The following is a 20744-nucleotide window of genomic DNA, read 5'->3' as shown; positions in this document are numbered from 1 at the left end:
GTGAGGTGCTGGGAAAAAGCCCTGGTCCCACCCACCAGCAGCAGCTGGCAGCCCCCAACAAAAGTATCACAAGATAAAGCCCACCCTTGCGCTATGGAGTGTAGCAGAAACAACAGTTTGGTGTCACAGGAGACCCCATGGGAACAATCTGGCTTTTCTAAGTCCATCTTTAGCAGTCTGCTAATTAATACCTGGCCTATCCCTTGAAATCCATCAAATTTGGGGCGAGATCTACAACCACACTTTCTTTCTGGTGCAACACTGTCTGGTGGATCTCCAGCTGGAGCTCTGCCAGTCCTGTAAGGCCTCTGGTATTTTGAACTCTGCCATTATTGGCAGGTACCAGGCTGCCAGCCAGCCAGGACCCAGGGAAGCTTTTGCACGGGACAGAAAAGGTCCCCAGGAACAAGGAACGTGGGATTCTGTGGAGCAGAAGAGCTGGCTGTGCTGTGACAGTGATGGATGGGTTTAGTTATGGGGTCTCCTGACCCTGCTGCTGTTCCTAGCAGTAAATTAGATAATGGCACTTCCAGACCTGATAGAAACAGTTTCGTCCTGTGCTGTACTAGCTCCCTCATTAGTTTTGCTTTGTGACAAGGGGATCAACGCCTCTCCCCCCACCCCCAGCCAGAGGATCTGGGATTGTTCTTGCCAGTGTATATACCTGCGATGGAGTGCAAGACGGGATGCGGGGACAGGCTGCGCTGTCAGCAGGGCTGATGGTGGGACCAGACCACGGCACTTGAATAAAGAAAGCTTTATCTCATCCTTGGAGGAACAGCATTCTTCGCAGCGGCAATGCAAGCTGTGCATGTCTGTGTCTGAGCTTATACACAAGCACAGAGATAACAAGAGGGAAATAGGTAGCCCGTTAACGGGTTTATTTTACCCCCATAGCCTTTTTAGAGCAGACTCCAATAGTCATAGAATTGCAGAGTTGGAAGGGACCCCAAGGGTCATCTAGTCCAACCCCCCTGCAATGCAGGAATGTCTGCAATTTATCTTCAGCTGCAAGTCCACATTCCTTTCTGGGCAGCCACAGGGTAGGGTGGCAATACCTCTCAGCTTCCTCCTCCTTAGTGTCAGTGTGACCCTTGTAGAAATCACCTTGGAAGGGGTACCACGGGCCAGGAGTCAGCTTCGCCTGCTGAACAGCAGCCTGAAGGGGGAGGAGTGACTCCACCTGCAACTGATCAGCCTTCAAGGACACAAAGGAGGAGGAGGCGCTGATGAGAACCAGCTGGCTTCAGCCTTCTTAAGCAGAGCTTCCAGCAGCAGTTAGAAGCTGGTAACAATGCTTCTAGTTCCTGGCCCTACTTGGCTGCTTCCTGCTCGTCTTGACCTCTGACCCCATGATCACCGGATTCCCTGACCACGTGGGTTGCTGTTCACCTGCTCCTAGGACTGGACCTGACTTCGGATGATGACTCGGCCTCCAGGCAAGTACACTTCAGAGACTCTTCTGGTTGGCTGGCCTCCCACTCCACTGAGCTCTTCCTGTTGTTGCTCAGTAATGAGGCTATGACAAGGGCATGGGGGACAAAACTAGAATTATTTGGTTTTGTCTCTCATTGGCTGTGGCTCCACCTGGTGTCTGAGCTCCCTGCCTTCTGACCTGCCATTTCTAGTGGGCACCAGCCGCCACTGAACTGTCTGTGTCTCTGTGTGTGTCTTTACACAAACACAGGACAGTCTAGAAGGGTTTTGATTGCTGGCCTGTTGGCCTGTTCCCCTGACACCACTTATGAGTACAAACTGTGGTAACACATGGAAGCGCCAGAACATTCCTTGTCCTTGTTTCCATGGGTTGTTCCTTTCTTCCAAACCATCCCAGCTACAAAGAGTGTCGGGCATGTTCCTTGTTAAAAGTTCACAGCCTCCATAGAACACGATGGGTGTCCTCTATTTCGGTCTTCTCTGCTTCAAATTAATTGTGAAGTTTCGGGTCGGCCCTTCTGGTTCTGCTCCTGAGAACTCCACAGGCCTCTTTCAAGTAAATGCATACAAGACAGTTGCTGGCCTGGTCCATTAGGCCAGAAATAGCCTTGTTTTCCCTGAGAAGTTCTGCCTAGTTATATGAAAGCAATTAACATGGTTTGTCCCAACCCTTCATTTTAAGAGTCCTGTTTCCTTCCGTTTTCTTCCCAATAGTAAACATTTTTCATTACCTTGGCACTTTTATTCAGTGGTCATCAGTGACCAGTGCCGAAGTGGAAACCACAAAGCTCTGTCTGTTTGTTTTGCAATGCTGTGCGTTTTAATAAAGAAAGAGCATGCTTTCTGAACAGCAGATAGGAAATGGGGATATTTTATAAGGAAACAGGTAATTGGAAACTACTAAATGAAACAGCCCTGTGTATAACTTGTGCTTCTTCTGTTTAAGTGCAGCCATTTTACCAGGACAGTACTGCATGTCTCCTGCTTGTAAAAGAAGGGAGGAAATTGCTCTGCGATATGACTAGGAAACCTCATGCTCACCCGATGTTGATGGACTACAACTCCCACCATCTCTGACCATTGCCCATGCTGGCAGGGGGCGATGGGAGTTGGAGTACAGTAATGGCCACAGGTTCTCGTATGCCTGGCTAATGGTTACATATGAGAAGCGGCTAAACTTAGTGTTTGCTAATATTATTTGATGTGTAATCGAGATGCATTTAAGTCGGTCACTATGGCAAGCGCCACACCTCTTAAAGCTATAGCTGATATAACGCGGTTATATGCCAGTGCTTGGATGGACCAGACGTTGCAGTAAAATGGGAATAATGCAACAATGTCATGGTACTTGAGAATCCCAATTTTAGTATATGTGCTGCCGAAGCGAGAATCCCAGGTGCTATTTACATTATAACTTGGGTAATGCAGTAATTTCTGAGAGTGCTGTCATTTTTCAGATGATGTACAACGGCATATGATGAACATCTTGCCAGTTTTCCTTTCTTTAACAGGCTGGTACGGCCCATAACAATAAGGTGTCAATGCAACTGAGAGGTGACATGTCGTTCTCTGACAATCATGTTTCTCTCTATCACAAGAAGCCACAGCCAAGGAAAAGAGGTGGGACTTCAAATGCGGCATATAAGCAGTCACACTTCCAGGTTCCTCCGTTTCTCTTCCCCAACGCTTGTGATGTTCTAAACGAGGCACAGGCAACCTTTGGCCCGCCAGATGTTTTGGCCTACAACACCCATGATCCCTAGCTAACAGGACGAGTAGTAAAGGATGATGGGAATTGTAATCCAAAACATCTGGAGGGCCGAAGGTTGCCTATGCCTGTTCTAAACCAATTTTAGGATTTCGGCAGAGTGTTCTGACTCATAACTTGGGATCATGAGACTACATAGCAAAGTCATCATGCCTCCCAGCAGGACAGTCTATGAAAAGAGCAACGGCAGGAGAGTTGGAAATCTCTGGTGCTGGCGCGCAAGTTATTTTTACTACACGGAGATTAGGAAAGTGGATTCCTTTCACATGGCATCCTCTCTGTCTGGGCAAAAGTTGAAATAGCATCTCCAATGACAGGGCAAACGTACGGCAGAATGGAAATATTTTTCCTTACTCGCTCCAAGATTTTCTGTTTATGGCTTGAGATGCCTTGGTGTATCTCTCTAATGTTCTCAAGCTCTGCTTTGAAAGGAGCTATGAAACGCTCCCCCCCTTCACTCACAACCCCCCTCTCGTCACCCTTTAATGAGTGGCTGCTGCAATCTGGAAGTTTGCCTCAACTGGGGGAAGTGAGCATTTGGCAATGTGTGTTGCCAGCTGGTTGTATCCACCGCTTTCCAAGGGGATATTCCAGGAATCAAGGAGAGGCAGCCAGGAGAAATGTATTTGAAGTTGGAGAGGAATTTTGCACCTCATCTTTATGAATATTTTCTTGGTTGCTGGAGAAAGAGGAGGAGGAGAGGTGGGAGGGTGGGGAGACCAATATATGTATTTTATGAATCCAGCCTGAAAGTGTGGGCTGTGGGGGGGACTGGTCCCCCTTAATTTCGATACCAGCACACCTTCCAAACCTTTCCTCTTTGGAGGCCATGCTGCTGAACTTCAGCTACAATTTGCTGAATGTAAGGTGCTGGAAATTGCCAGACTGGTTCTGAAAATTGTCTTTCGGCAGCAGTCAATGGGAAAGGGGTTATTGGTTGCCAGACAGCCTCGTTCCCCACTTGGATTCGTTAGTTTTCTTTTGTGCTCATAGGAAGTGCTTCATGTGAGACTTGGTTGCTTCAGTTGGACTCCAGTGCCTCCCTTTGTGTGCCAGAGAGTGCAAAGGTACCTAGCGACAAGACTATAGATCCTTGAAGGGAAGATCGGGGAAGTGTGACAATAGCCGAAGTGAAAGACCCATTTAATTACAACAAATTGCATTTACACCGAAGACCCGTGAAGGTGCCGCCAGACACTGATCCCTGAAACTGAAACCCCTTTAGAACTCAGTTCACCAGCTGTGACTTAAAAGCAAACAGTTGAAGGGCTGTTTTTTAAGGTGTTGTTTTTATATGTATTTTATTATAAGCTGCCTGTTGGGCCCAGATAGGGTGAGATGTAAATATGGTTGGTTGATAAGCAGAAATTCATTGGGTAGCCTTTAGCCAAGCCGCCCTGCTCTCGTCGTACACTATCTGTAATATGGGTATAATATTAGCACTGGCCTAGCATGCAAGGTTATTAAAATGGTTGTTGAGATAACCACACATGTAAAAAGTGCCTTATGAATCCTACCTTATTATTTATCATGTATATTTTATTACTCCTCAAGGGATGGATGTCCAAAATGTATTCAGTAACCATTTCTATCATTCAAACCTCAGGTGTTTGAACTGGGTGGCTGTGACTGGCTAGACATCAGACAAATGCACCTAAGCCAAACTGAAATAAAGGCTTTGGTGGATGATGAAAAGGCACTTCATGAGAGAAGGGGTTTCGTGTTTTGTTGGTTTCATTTTGTTTTTGGACATATTTGTTACTTTAATAATAATAATAATAATAAAATCCACAGGGGTTATAAAATAGCAGGTAATTCTCACACAATTAAGGCTAGCAAAGAAACATAACAAAATATGAGACAAAAACAAACCACAGCTTGACAGAGGGTTGGCCCTTTAAGAATCTAAGTTCCTCACAAAAGGGCAGAGCCTGGGAGAGGTAGTTTGGGAGCAGAGGCTTGAAAGGGCTCAGTCCGCTTTCCGCCTTTGTCAGAGAAAGTGGCTTGCTTTGAGCTCTCCAGGGTCCTGTAACTCCTGATCCACCTCGTCCTCGAGGCTCTGGCACCAGAGCAGGACAACAAGGATGGTAAGCAGGAGATAATAAAGAGGAATAAGTGGCTAGCAGGAGGCATTGAGGAAGGCTAGCCTGAGGGCACCGAAATGACAGTGGTTTAGGTTCAAGGTGACAACACTAGAAAACCTCTAGTGCTTTCTGGAACACCTTTCTCTGCTTCGCTGTGGTGACTAGTCCTGGGAGCAACTTCTACTGCAAGGGTAACTCACCTGAGATTCCAAACAAAAGGGGACCACTGTTCATCTCCGCCCCCTCACTTTTTACTTAATTCAAACCACAAAATTTGTGCACAATTGACCTATTAAGATGAATCAGATATGGATCTAAAAATCTTTTCAAAAAATTAGTGCTTGGATCGACTACGTTTCGTTCACCACTGTATGGAAGATAATTGTTTAAAATGATATCTGACTGAAGACTGAGGCCTCCTTCTTCTGAATTTTTACTTCGGAAACACAAAATGTTTCTTGTATGTTGACAAGGGGACTTTTAAAGGCAGGATTGATTTATTCCTACGGGAGAACAAAATGTATATAAAAAAGGAGTATGGCCTCTGTGAGCAAATGGACTGAAAAATCCTTTTGCCCTACAAACTCCTGAGAATGAGCAGGGAGGATTAGGTGTGCAGCAGAGTCTTACGAGGACGTGAGGTGCCACCAACCCCTTTCTTTCATTATCAAAGTCTCCCTTTTCCTCCCCACCGCAGCTCAGTCCAATTAAAACTGACAGCTTGTTTACAGGGGATGGAAGAGAAGGCACAGAGTACAACAGGACACAGAAAAGAGAGAATCCAACAGCTCAGCATGCTGGGAGAAACTATCTCTATTTGAGAAATCTCAACATCATGTTCTGGGACCAGCATCCTTGCAGCTGCTACTGGGTTCCTGACTTCTGAGGCTTCCCGCACAGCACCAGGACGTTTAGAAACCAGGGAAGTTGTAGATTCCAACACCCCATTTGCTCTTGTTTTTGGCTGTCAGGCAGAAGCACCACTAGCTGAGGGCATTATTTTTGAAGAGAATGTGTCACAGCCAGGATCACAACTGTGCACAACTGTCACAAAGTGAAATTAGCAGGCCTTCTTAAATAACTTGAGGCTACTGGGTGATCTAATTCATTAATGCTTGGGTTGCCCGCTTTCAGAGCAGCTTCAAAAACAGACATGTTTACACCAGTTGCATTAACACCTCGTCATAAGCACAAAAACCCACAACTTCCACAATTAAGGGAGACACGAAAGGTGAGCAAAATGACAGCTTGTGCTTCTGGAGGAGAAGTTCACATGATTGATTCAGCATAATCTGAAAACAAACAAAATAAATAGGTTCATCACCCGGTACAAGGAATGATTGCCTGTATAGGCATTCACACTCTCTTATCACACTTTCTACTGTAAATAGATTTAAAATCCACTTTTTCATAGCCTCCAAATGGATACAGGACAAGTTCCACTATTAGCCAGCATTCCTTCATTCAGGGCAGAATGTTTTCCTTTTCTGGACTTTCAAAATAGCAGCTTGAGAACAGGAATCCCAAAACTCCCTTAAACTAGCTCAATATGAAGCCATAGGAAGTCTGAAATCTCAGAAACTTGAAAGCAATCTTCCTGAGGAAATGTTAGCTCAGCCACACCACAACAGACCTATCCAAAACCCCAGGCACCACATAGGGATGCTCTGGACACAGAAGAACATAATGAAGTTACCAGATATTGGCCAAAAACCCCCATCTTTGACAGCTATTGCAGGGCTATCCAGCCACACACCTGAGTTCACTCGACCCAATATACTTCCACTGTAGAATGACAGAGCTGGAGGAGGACTTTGCTTAGGACAACTGTGTGTGACAATCAGTTGCCTATGCTAAACTCTGATTGTTATGTCGTAATGACCCTGAGGTGGGAGCTGACAGAACATTGGTGCATTTGGGTCAGAAAGCTAGTTCATCCCACCTAAAACTGCAGGCATGCCATAAGACTCTGCCACATCCCTTGGGAGATTTGCAATGTGCCAAGTCTGTAGCTGCAGGTTAGAAATGGGAAAAGTTCTCACCTCTGGTCGCAGGAGGTGAAATGTGGAGCAAACCTCCGAGTCACAGGCCTGATCCTTCCTTGGTTGCTCCCCACCAGCCCCTACTGCACTGCAGAGGCTCCCACTGAAAATTTAATTGGTTTGCAGATTTGAAATGAAAGGAATGTATGTTAAGACAGAAGACTGTTTCAAGGTCTCTCTCTCTCTCTCTCTCTCTCTCTCTCTCTCTCACACACACACACACACACACACACACACACACACACACCATACAGGAGCAGAGCCTCTATTTTAAAGGAATAAAATATGAACTGTACAGGAAATCTGGAAAGAGGAAAGAAGAGCCCAGAGGAAAAACAAAATAACCAGCATAGGAAATGAGTGGCCTATCTACAAAGCCCTTGCAAAGAAAGGAATCAATCTGCTACAGCCCCTGGGGATGTAACGCCTTGCCTTAGCTCAATTGTATAACATGCTTGATTGTTTTTCTCCACCTCCAACCAGAGAGGTAAAGGCCTCTCTGTGTGTTAACCTTGGAGCCAGGTCCACAGCCACTTCCAAAGTCAAGCTGTCGGGTGAAGCCCAGAGGGAGATGTCAGGGAGAGGGATTCCTGGTGCTAAAGGAAGCGTGAGTTCCCTCCCAGGGCCCTGCTCTGGAGCGAGGTGATGAAGGCCGCTTGCTGGAGATGCTGCACTTGTCTAGGACACGGCTGTGAGCAGGGGTGCATCAGCAGAGCAGTGCAGGCAGCATAGCCCACGATATTGGGAAGCTCTGGCTCTTGCCTGGAGGGAGGGCTGCTTGGTTGAGAGCTGTGTAAGAGGCAAGGGCATTCCCTGGGCTCCGTTTGGCAGCTGCTGACTGCTGGCATCCTAGCAGGTTCATCGCTTGTGGTGAGCCAGGAGGTGTCAAACCGTCCTGCTGTCATGCTTCCCTGCCGGCTCCTGGATTTGCGGCCTGGACTGAGACGATGGCCCTAGAGAGCCACAGCCCAAGATCCTTTAAAAAGTTATAAGCCATTAACACCCCCACCCCCCCACGCTTTCTGTCCTCGTTACATTTCCTGCCAGCAACTCGCCCATCTCCCTGCAAATTACGTTGATTTGCTGAAACTGTTGTTTTCCACCCCTTGCTTGTCTGCACAATTAATTTAAAGTTTTTTTGACAGCCTCAGTGCACGGACATGACAAGATGCAGCGAGGTGAAAAGTTTCCGCTCGGTGACTCACTCACTCGCTGATTGTGTTCTCTGGTTCCTCCTCCTGAGAACTGTGGTCACCGCCGTGTCCTACAGTCCCAGCATCTGGAACGGCGGGACTTGGCAGATCTGCCCAAAAGGCAAATTCTACCTCACGGACCCTTTGTCTGTTTCAAAGCGGGAGGGAAAGGGTTGAACCACCCATGGTTTGAGTGCTCAGTGACCAGGTTGGGACCAGTTTGGATCATTTAAGAACCGAACAGCAAAACCAGGGATTAATAATAATATAATAATAATATTTATTTATACCCTGCCCTCCCCGGCCGAGATGTGGCTCAGGGCAGCTAACACCAAATATATAATACATTAAAAACACAATCAAATAGAAGAAGACGCCTTTACCCCAGTATGGCTCCCCTTTATCACACACACAGCCCAACAAGACAATGACAAAAATCCACCAACAGCATACAAATCAATATGGCTGACCCAATCTAAAACACCCACCCACCCCACTCACACATGAAAACAAAGACCACCACAGCCAACCACAAATGAACAACCACACCCTAGGCCACACCCACAATCTGTCTCACCACCAAAGGAACACAAGTGAACAGCAGAGAACATACACAAGCAATGCTGACACAAAACCCCACATATATTAAGGAAAATAGAAACATTGCCACCCGACCCCAGCCCCACTCATCTTCCCCCCTCTACCTCTTTCCCCCTTTTCTTCCTTTCTTCCTGATGTCTCAACAAATGAAACCGATTTGTAAAAAAAAAAGTTACATGGGGGGGGGGAATACGAGAGAGAGACATTGCACATACCTTTTTAAATCAAGAAAATCTTCAATAAAAATACATTAAAAAAACCAAAATCAAACAATTAGATTTAAAATACAATTCAAAATCACATTTAAAATAAAAATAAAATTAAGTGGGAACCCACAAAACATAACCGTAGGAGTAAGGAATTAAATGTTCACCAGGCCCGGCCACCTGTGCTGGTCCCATATGGGCCGACAGAAAGAACCATGGAGGCCACTTACATACTGGGTCCCATAGAAAGAAGGGGGTCAAACGTTGCCCAGAACAAGGGCCCGGTGGAACAGCTCTGTCTTGCAGGCCCTGCGGAAAGATGTCAAATCCCTCAGGGCCCTGGTCTCTTGCGACAGAGCGTTCCACCAGACTGGGGTCAGGGCTAAAAAGGCTCTGGCGCTAGTCGAGGCCCAGGATCTCCAAAGTATTATTGTTTGTGGACCATTTGTGGAGCCAGAAATAACAATATTTCTTCAAATGATGTGGGTTCTCTGTAGTCTCACCTCCATGGCATATGGCTATGGCAACCCACCAGTGGAGACATGGGCTTGGCTTGGATTTCAGAGTTGGTCTCACAATCTGAGTTAATTCCTTACTGTCCCCAGTGTTCAAGAACACTGTTGAGCAGCCCACAAGGTCTCCACAAAGTGAAATGGCCCTAATGCGGGACTAATATGTTCCCAGTTCTGTCTGTGAGGCTACTTGCAGGACATTGAGGGCTCAAGTTCCTGGACCTCAGTGATGAGCCTTTTCTTCCTCAAACCCATCTTCCCTCCCTCCACAAACTTGCATCATTTTTCTGCTGCTGCCACTAGATACATATGTAAAGGTTATGTTGCCCTAGAATCCCAACCTCCCCACTTGGGATGTCTTAAGTCCTCTTGGCCCTTTAGACACCCCCCTGGTCTTCTCCCCAGTATTCCCTGGCTAGAGATCAAGCAACTTAAGCCAGGCTGCTGCACCGCTTTCTCTTTTTTTCTGGTCAGTGTGACTTGAACTGGGGAATTACTGTCTAGCCAAAAGACCACAAAACCACACATATCATTTAAAACAAAGATGAGTTTTTGCTCAACACCCGGAAAAACACCAATAACCACATTCTATTAACAGTATCTGAGCAAAGGAGGAGAATTAAAATGTGAGAGAAACACTTCCAAAGAATGCCTTTGACCAGCTTTGTCTGATACACCAGCTGTGAATCTGGATTGGGATAGCCTGGCCACTGTGGTCCATGCATTGTTAACCTTGAGGCAAAATCACTGCAGTGGGTCTGATCTGGGGTGGACCTTGGGCCTGGGGCAGAAGCTCCTCAGCTGCTGATGGAGGCAGCCGGCTGATGCCATGTCAGACCCCTCCTAAAACATCTGCACTGGCTGCCCATATGCATCTGGGGCAGGTTCAAGGCTCCTGTGTTAATTTTAACATCCAAAGTCCTGACCAACTTTGGTCCGTGATCTGAGCTATTATAGCCCAGCTTGATCACTGAGATCATCCAGAGGAGCGCTGTTACAGAGCCTTGACTGGCTTCTACCAGAGGTTGGGCATTTGGTGTTGCTGGCCCCAGACTGTGCAAATACTCTTCCAGCAGACATTTGGCAAGCTTCTTCACTGCTAATTTTCAGATCTCTTGAAGACCTTTTTATGCCAACAAGCCTATTCAGTTGTTTAAAATTTTGTGAGACGAGCCAGCCCTTTTAATGGTTATTTACACAGAATCGTAGAATTGTAGAGTTGGAAGGGGCCATGAGGATCACCTAATCCAGGCCTGTCCAATCATGATCTACCGGTCGATCATGGGCTGTCCCTGGTTGATCCTGGTCGATCGCGTGATCTCCTGCGATCAACCAAAAACCGAAAATCAAGAAGAAGAAGACGAAGAAGACGACGAAGAAGACGACGAAGAAGAAGACGACGAAGAAGAAGACGACGACGAAGAAGATGACGAAGAAGAAGAAGAAGACGACGAAGAAGAGGACGAAGAAGAGGACGAAGAAGACGAAGACGACTCTCCCCCTAAAAACAGCTTAACAACTCTGGTCAATCCAATGGGTAGATCATTGCATCATTGCCAGTTTATTTATAGTGGGAGTAGATCGTAGTCTCTTGGAAGTTGGACACCCCTGATCTAGTCCAACCCCCTGCAATGCAGGAATCTGTCACCCAACGTGGGGCTTGAACCCACAACCTTGGGATTACAGAGTCTCATACTGTACCAACTGAGCTATCCAGCCTCCATTACTGTTCAATGGGATTTTTTGTTTCGTTGTCCTTGCCATGAGTCACTGACCTGATCTAGCAGGGTTTTTCTTTGGTTCTTCTTATTTTCCCACCTACAATCGGAAGTGATGCAGGTGAGAATTCTACCCTATTTCTGCAATGTCATTATGCAAGTCATTCCACTGATTCATCTTCTAGCTCATTACTGTTGACACTGACCAGCAGTAGCTCTCCAGGGTTTCCGGTAGCAGTCTTCCACCGTTTTACCTGAAGTCACCAGGGATCAAACCTTTTGCCTGTGAAGCACATGCTCTACCACTGAGCTGGAGCCCTTCCACACAAGAGTCAGCAAATCCTGAAAACTGGATCTGATGGAAGTCCTCCCTATTCAATCGTGTCATCTGAGGCACTGATCTGGCCTTTCTGGTTGGTTGCAGTAAATGAAGCTTTGTGTCTAATTTGCCAATTAATATTCCATGGAAAAGCCAACACCGTCTGATCAGCAGCTGGTTCTGGGAATCTTGGCTTTTTATCTTGGTCGTATTGATGTTACATCAATGGGCAATGGGGACTTTGAAATCTGTTTGTGATGTTGGAGCCACAGGGGAGAACTAAACAAAGCGAGAGAGAGGGAGACAGAACACAATAAGCAAGGAAGACAAGCAGGGTAAATATCGCAGAGAACATACATGCAGCAATGGAAATTTTCAGACACTGTGTTTAACTCATTATGTCGGCCCTCATCACTGCAAAGTGAATGAGCAGTCCCAAGAGTATTGCTCCTGTACTGATACCACATTGCAGTAAAATATCTGTGGGTTTACCTTATTTCCTTACACTACATGACAGCCACCAGTGGCATGAGCATGTGTGTAGGCTTCATGCCACAGTTCCTATTTCTAGCCATCAAATAATCGCAGAAAAGAGATCCCATTTGCCAGCACATTGAGTTGTTATTCCTGCTCTCTTCTCTCTGGCCCCTGGAATGGCTACAGTGCATTTTACAGAATTACCATACCTGCAGTTATGGGTATGTATTTCCCCACTGCCCTTGCAGACGAACTTCCCATTTCCTTGTGTGTGTATTGGTAACATCCCGCTCAGACACAGACCTGCAAAGCCTGGACCTGTGCCTAGAAATGCAGCACAAAAGGAAGCGGGGCCAAGTCCCAAGATGTTAGAATTCCTGCTCCGTGTTTGCAGTCATGGGATTTTTGTCTATCACATGACGGTGTATGTTTTGACTCCACAGAGTGGGAAGTGACGGAGACAGGATATTTGTGTTACTGTGTTCCGTGAAGTGGGACTATTGTCCTTTGTTCTTTCTCTTTGCTGTCTGGTGCTAGAGAGAGAGGGAGCCATGTTGCAGTGCTCCGTGTGTGTTTATATGTAAATAAAGTAGATTAGCCAAAATGCTGAGTTGCTGAGGCCTGTTATGCAAGCTGCAAAGACTCTGTGGATCCCTAAGTGTGCCGGTGTCTGTTGGCATCGGTCGCTGCGATGTTCGGGCTGAAGAAAGCTTTTGAAGCTCCCAAACGATCAATCAGGAGGGAGGGAACATGCCAGTCGGACATGTGTCTCTGCCAGGGTCCTACTTGAGTGTAGGATGAGCTCCTCACATGGGAAACGTGTGCCTTCTTGTGGAGATCCCCCCTGGATCTGTTTCCTACAGATCTCCCGGTGCTTGAGCTTCCAGTTTGGTACAGTGGTACCTCGGGTTACATACGCTTCAGGTTGCATACGCCTCAGGTTACAGACTCCGCTAACCCAGAAATAGTACCTCAGGTTAAGAACTTTGCTTCAGGATGAGAACAGAAATCATGCTCCGGCGGTGCAGTGGCAGCAGGAGGCCCCATTAGCTAAAGTGGTGCTTCAGGTTAAGAACAGTTTCAGGTTAAGAACGGACCTCCGGAATGAATTAAGTACGTAACCAGAGGTACCACTGTATTGCAAAGCCTTTGTCCAGGAGACCACTGTGGTTTGTGGGTACCCTGTGCTGCCTCAATTCCCCCTACGCAGAGTCAGCAAGTTGCTTGCTCCGCACAAGGGTATATGCATCTTCTGCTCTCCAAAGGAGGTGAGAAAATGCACCCAGGCAAAATAAGCTGCCTGCAGGAGGAAGCCCATGGCTTAATGAGCTCCTTTCTCTCTGCCTTCTCTTTCCCAGAGTAGCTGTCACTACCAGGCGCGGGGAATAAAGAGACTCAAGGTGCCTCCAGAGGACTGGTGATGAGGGAGGAGGAAGTCGGGAGGTAAAATAAAGCCAAGCAGATTTCTTTGTTGACTTTTCCATCCCACTTTGTGCTCACATACTGATCACAGGTCTCCGGCGTGAAGGCCTGCTTTTGCTTCTCTCATTTTCCTGCCATACTGTCAGTCTTGTCTTCTCCCAGGGATGGCTCTGGAGGTGCCGAGTCTTTTTCCCAGCAAGGGAAGGCTGTGCTGTGAAGTTGTCGCTGTGCTTCCGCCGCCAGATCTCTTATTACAGAGCCGTCGCCAAAAACAAAGGATGTTATGTGTGTGGTGTGTGTGTGTGCTTGTACAAATCATTTGGTTTATTCTCAGTCATTTTACAGCCACTACAGCATCAGACCCGCCTAAACCAGAATGTTATTTTGCATATTTCCATGATGCATTGTGGGAGAGAGAGCTAAAACGCTTCCAAAACTACCTTGCGCTGCTGTTTGTGCTGTTCATTGGTGCATCGTCTGACTTCTGATGCTTTAATTAGTGCTTTTAATGGGCTTTCGTGGCTTAGAACCGTAATGCTAAACAAGCCCTTCTCTCAAATCGCGAAAGAGAGGATAAACACTCGATTAGCCCTGTTGTAAACAGCAACCAGAGACACTTTTATTGGCAGTGGAGGGGAATTCAGCCTCGTTTCTCACACTGTGTATCTAACTAAGAGTCATAGGAAGGAAGACCCAAATGGGAATAAAGTAACAACGGCGGTAGGCAACCCACATTTAATATGTGGATATTTCCTCTGTACTGTGTAACATGCCACAATTCTTCGTTACAAAATAGACCTAGGATGGTCCTTTATAGGTACAGCTGGGGCAGAGTTTGTGATAAGTTATGGGGCCAGATAGCTCACAGGAACATCATTGCACACAGGCTAGATACCGCTGAATACCACTCTTTTGGGATAAACAACAAGGGAAGACTGTTCTGCCCCTGCCAGTGCCTCTATTTGTGAGATTTCCAGAAGGATCCAGCTGGCTGCTGGCGGAAACAGAATGTTGAACTAGATGGACTCTTGGTCTGATCAAGCAAGGCGGAACTTCTGTTCTGATGCCATTTGTGTGGTGGGCGAGTGGATGAGTACATGAAATATATATATATGAGAGACTCCTTAGCCACCCACGACTTAAGTTGATGTCTTGCACATGTTTTATACCTTGTTCCTGGCAAAAAGGACACAGTAGGTGGGATCTGAAATACACTCAAAGAATTGTAGAGTTGGAAGGGACCACGAGGGTCATCTAGTCCAACCCCCTGCAATGGAGGAGTCTTTTTATACCACCAACCAGCAAAGAGGTAGCACAGTTGGTAGAGCATGAGACTCTTAACCTCAGGGTCGCAGGTTTGAGCGTCACATTGGGCAGAAGATTCTTGCATTGCAGGGGGTTGAACTAGATGTCCCTTGTGGTCCCTTTCAACTCTACAATTTTGTGATTAAGTATTATGCTCTATCATAATCATAATCATCATGATCATCAGCTTTGCCCTTCTCTGTCCACTTTGTCCTCTCTGTTTTTCTCTTCCCTTTTAAAAAGTGTTGCATCCTCAACGCTGCAGTTCATTCCCATGTTTGCTATTAGAAGTTTGTCTGATACAGTTTCTGGTCTAAGGCCTAGACCAGAAACTGTATGGGACAAACTTGTAAAGGCAAACATGGGAATGAACCGTAGCATTGAGGATGCAACACTTTTTTATATGTATCAAAGGCAAATCCTTTCTTACCAAGCCAAGTTACAGGGAACCAGGCAGAGGGCCTTCTTGGTAGTGGCGCCCACCCTGTGGAATGCCCTCCCACCAGATGTCAAAGAGAACAACTACCAGACTTTTAGAAGACATCTGAAGGCAGCCCTGTCTAGGGAAGCTTTTAATGTTTGATGCATTACTGTATTTTAATATTTTGTTGAAAGCCGCCCAGAGTGCCTGGGGAAGCCCAGCCAGATGGGCGGGGTATAAATAATAATAAATTATTATTATTATATTACTCCTCCTCTCCAAATCTACATACTAAGTTAATCAATCCAAGGTTAAGAGATGCATACAGGGTCCCTTTGACTTCTTTCAGGGTTTCCCCGCTACATTTAAAAATAAATAAATCTTAATTTCACATACATTCTCATGGGGGTCTGAACTGGCAGTGACTGACAAGGTACAAGACCCTGGGGTCTTACTGGAGAGCTCAGTGAAGATGACCCCATGCGTGGCACCCATGAAGATGGCAAATTCTGTGCCAGGAATCATTAGGAAAGGAATTGAGAACGAAGAAATCTATGGTGCAACTGCATTTGGAACACGGGTGTGCCGTTCTGGAAAAGTTCCAGAAAATGGTCCATCTATTCCAGCATCATTTTCTCACAGTGGCCAACGAGACGCCTGTGGGAAACTCGTGAACAGGACAGTATCCATCTCATGCTCTGTTAATTTGTCTACTCCTCTTTCAAAGCCATCCAAATTGGTGGCCATCACTGCCTCCTGTGGCAGGGAGTTCCACAGTTATCTATGCACTGCATTTTAAATAAAGGAATGTTATCCCAAATACATATGTCTGTGACGTATTTTTATTATTAAAATAGATACACCGCCCGCCCACCAAAAGTCAGTTTTGCTTATTTGAAAATAGTTGCTTACTTTGTCTTCTAATTCTTCAAACACAAATGGTCATGCATTATTACCAAGCTCTTATTTAATATTCTGTGACTGGCTCGAGGAACTGTAGTGCCAAAGAGCCAACCTTAACCTCAGTCATTCCTGAGTAATTATTGTGTTTTAGCTCAGCTTCTTGTTTTCTTTTCATTCCCCAGTGATCAGTTCTTTCTTTACTGTAGTTTAAATGAATAGTCTTAATTGTGTCCATCACTGAGCATCAGCACAATGAAAAATAACAATTTGCAGGGAAAACACTTTCTAGTCTCAATGGTGCTCTCTTCCTTGGTGGTTTTAATGGTAATCTTCATATTCATCCTCATTGTCATACTCTTCATCTTCCTCCTCCTTTTTCAAAGGATTTCTGGAAATCTGCTGAACTATTCCAGGACAAGATTTGGATGAAGCAGTCCTCTGGAGGGGAGGCTCTGAGTTTGCACGGACAATATCCAAACGAGACTGATGTTCTGTTTGATAAAGTGAACTCTGAAACATCTCTAGGTCTTCATTCTCATCAATATTTTGTATAGTTTGGTTGGCAGCAGTGTAAATTTCTAAGGCTTTCCAGCTCAGCTTCTTGTTTTAATAGGAAGCTTCTCAAAGTCTACAAGGGTTGCATAACCTCTTCTTATTCTCTCTCTCTGTGTGTCTCCCCATTCTGGTAACCTATTGCAACCAGAATCTGAGTCTGAGGCGGGGAGATCAGCACCTTAGTTCGTGAGACTTGGCCTGCTTCCCCCTAGTTTATACAAACCCTGGAGAGCTGTAGCTACTGTGTGTTGACAATACTAAGCTGGATGAGCCATGGATTTGATCCACTAACTTCCTATACTGTATTCCTATTTGGGGAGGGAGCATGGCTCCTAGCTGCCTGCCCTAGTTTGTATCCCGCAGCCTTAGTGATCTTGAGCGAGAGCACCTGGTTTTGCTGCAAAAGGTCACAAATTCAATCCCCGGCATCTCCAGTTAAAACAATGGCAGGTTGCAGGTGACAGGAAAAGCTCCTTTTCTGCCTGAGACCCTGAAGAGGTTCTGCCACAGAGTAGCTGATGCGGCGATCACACAGGGTCCCCGGACGTTTCACCATCTATTGATCCCTGTGCCACCACTTGATTTCTCGCTGCCACCACCCAGGCCCTACCTGGTACGATACTGAGTCCAGTCAGGTTTAAATTGGAACATAAACTTCTGTTTATTTATTGCAGTTTAACAAGCGTGTGGTTTCATAAACGGTATCAGTCAATTACAATCATAGGGTGCCTATCCAGACCTATAACTTCCGCTACCTGCTCTCACTCACTAAACCACCTCTCAGATATTTACTTGTCTTCCTAGCTCCTAACTGTTCCTGACTCAGCTTATTTCGCTACACTAACTCAACCTACCCACATACTCTATCCCAATTCACTCCCACTCCAACCAACCACCCAACTCCCAACAAACTCCCCTTTCGCCCCTCCCAGAGCTGGTTTTATAGTCCCTCTGACTCCACCCCCTGGGTTCTGATTGGGTAACTTGTATAACTATTTCACCTCCAGCACTCTCATATGTTAACGTCACAGAGAGGAGGTTGTAGCTCCATGGCAGAGTATCTGCTTTGCGTGCAGAAGATCCCAGGGTCAATCTCTCACATCTCTAGGTCAGGTGGGGAATCCCTGGAGAACTCCTGCCAACCAGTGTAGATACAGAACAAGATGAAATAGCAGCTTGCCTGTGAGCAAGGCAAGGTTCACTTCCTGCCCAACTTGGTGATGTTGAGAAGTTGTTCAAAACGTCTGTTTGCAACCCACTGCACACCTGAGTTCTTCCTTATCTCTTCTGGGTTTATGATTGAAATTGGGCACACGCAGCGGAACTAATACCCCCAACTATCTCTTTTGGACTAGGAAATGAAATTGCTTTGGCGGCGTTCCTGCCCTTCTCAAGAAATCGCCATCTGATTACATGGCAGTGATTAAACGCTCCCTGAAAGCAGGTGCCGGCTGCGACTCGCTTTCTGTGGGAATTTCTCCCAGAGCCCACAACAAGGGAAGGGGAAAAAACAAAACAAAACCATGTGTTTTCAGTGTCTGATTGCAGCTACACAACACGGCTCAAAAGCGGAAGAGCAGGCGCATTTCTAGGCAAGCTCTAGGGGGAAACGGCAGTGAATAATTTTGGCACATAAGTCTGACGTGCGCAGCCAAGAGGAAACAAAACACTAAGATGATCGTGTCAAATAATTGATGAAAAATTCCATTTCTTCACTTTTATCTTTGCTGCTTCCATTTGATCCATGACAGCACTGCTCAGAATGCACCATTGACAGGCAAGAGTAAATCACAAGAGTGGAGTGATGAACAGAACAACCCGACACTCTTTCTCAGTCTACCAGACTGGGGTGGGTGCACTGCATTAGGCAGAGGCATCCCCCTGCCCGGCTCTCCCAGCTATGCCAGCTGCCCAATACATGGCCAGGTAGGATCCCCACTCTAGGGCAGGCGTGGGGAATTTTTATCAACCCAAGCATGTCACTAGTGGTAAAGTAAAGGTAAAGGGGCCCCTGACCATTTGGTCCAGTCGTGACCGACTCTGGGGTTGCGGTGCTCATCTCGCTTTATTGGCCGAGGGAGCCGGCGTACAGCTTCCGGGTCATGTGGCCAGCAGGACTAAGCCGTTTCTGGCGAACCAGAGCAGCGCACGGAAACGTCATTTACCTTCCTGCCGGAGCGGTACCTATTCATCTACTTTCACTTTGACGTGCTTTTGAACTGCTAGGTTGGCAGGAGCAGGGACCGAGCAACGGGAGCTTACCCCATTGCGGGGATTCGAACCACCGACCTTCCGATCGGCAAGCCCTAGGCTCTGTGGTTTAACCCACAGCGCCACCCGCATCCCATCACTGGTGGTAGGCAAGGGAAAAATAGATAGAGCAATGGATGCGACTCCAACCTTTGTACAGTAGACTACATTTCAGCCACACAGAAACCAAAGGTTTCAACTAACACCCCACCCCCGATCTCTCTGTTCAAGCAAGCAAGAAGCACAATCAGAGTACAAACATGCTATCCAGCACTCAGAGAGGAGTAAGGCCTGTGGATGGGGTGTGGGCTGGGCAGAGTCCCAAGAACTGGATACAGAGGCATGGAGGGGTGCATTTGGCCCCCAGGCCTGAGGTGTATATTTTCAGTGCAAGCGGAATCCCTGTTGGAGGAGCACACTTGACCTTGGCTAATCGCCAAAGAATGGATGCTTTTGAATTATGGTGCTGGCGGAGACTCTTGAGAGTCCCATGGACTGCAAGATCAAACCTATCCATTCTGAAGGAAATCAGTCCTGAGTGCTCACTGGAAGGACAGATCCTGAAGTTGAGGCTCTACTACTTTGACCACCTCATGACAAGAGAAGACTCCCTGGAAAAGACCCTGATGTTGGGAAAGATTGAGGGCACAAGGAGAAGGGGAGACAGAGGACAAGATGATTGGACAGTGTTCTCGAAGCTACCAGCATGAGTTTGACCAAACTGCGGGAGGCAGTGGAAGACAGGAGTGCCTGGCATGCTCTGGTCCATGGGGTCATGAAGAGTCGGACACAACTAAACACCAACAACACAGTTTGGAAAATAAGAAAGCTGTGTTTATTGCAGGAAATCAGTGTTGTTTAGGGAAGATCCCTCATTCTAGCTGACTGAGGTGGAGCTGTAAAGATGTGAGATAGCCAGTCTCATATAACCAACATAAAGGTAAAGGTAAAGGGACCCCTGACTGTTACGTCCAGTTGTGGCCGACTCTGGGGATGTGGCGCTCATCTCGCTTTACTGGCTGAGGGAGCCGGCATACAGCTTCCGGGTCATGTGGCTAGCATGACTAAGCCGCTTCTGGCGAACCAGAGCAGCGCACGGAAACGCCGTTTACCTTCCCACCGGAGCAGTGCCTATTATCTGCTTGCACTTTGACGTGCTTTCGAACTGCTAGGTTGGCAGGAGCAGGGACCAAGCAATGGGAGCTCACCCCGTCGCGGGGATTCAAACCGCCAACCTTCTGATCGGCAAGCCCAAGAGGCTCAGTGGTTTAGACCACAGCGCTACCCGAGTCCTATAACCAACATACTTAAGTCTAATTAATGCATGAAGGGGTTAATACCAGAGAGTAAGTTGTCCTGCCAGGCTTAGCTAAGTCCACTTCCCCCCACCTAGGGAGGATCTAGTTAGCAAGCGTTTGTTCTCCCCCAGTTTACATGTGACCTTCATTGTGTGAAGAGCTCTGAGCTGCTTATTCCAGCCACATAGCTTTAACAAGCATCTCTTGAGTTCCTCTACCAATACTTTAGGAACT

General features: G+C 46.7%; 1 long non-coding RNA gene across 1 annotated transcript; it reads right to left on the bottom strand.

Annotated features, from left to right (window-relative positions):
• Positions 1 to 6063: 6063 nt before the first annotated feature.
• On the bottom strand, positions 6064 to 7614 carry LOC128407425 (uncharacterized). The gene is made up of 2 exons (XR_008328800.1): positions 7046 to 7614; positions 6064 to 6581 (listed from the first exon to the last, which is right to left on the bottom strand). It is a non-coding gene; the product is annotated as an uncharacterized LOC128407425 (long non-coding RNA).
• Between the last annotated feature and the right edge of the window lie 13130 nt (positions 7615 to 20744).

Source organism: Podarcis raffonei, chromosome 2, assembly GCF_027172205.1.
Source record: "Podarcis raffonei isolate rPodRaf1 chromosome 2, rPodRaf1.pri, whole genome shotgun sequence".
Classification (NCBI taxonomy): domain Eukaryota; kingdom Metazoa; phylum Chordata; class Lepidosauria; order Squamata; family Lacertidae; genus Podarcis; species Podarcis raffonei.
The sequence above is the reverse complement of the archived record's forward strand: the minus strand, read 5'-3'. Positions and strand labels throughout refer to the sequence as shown.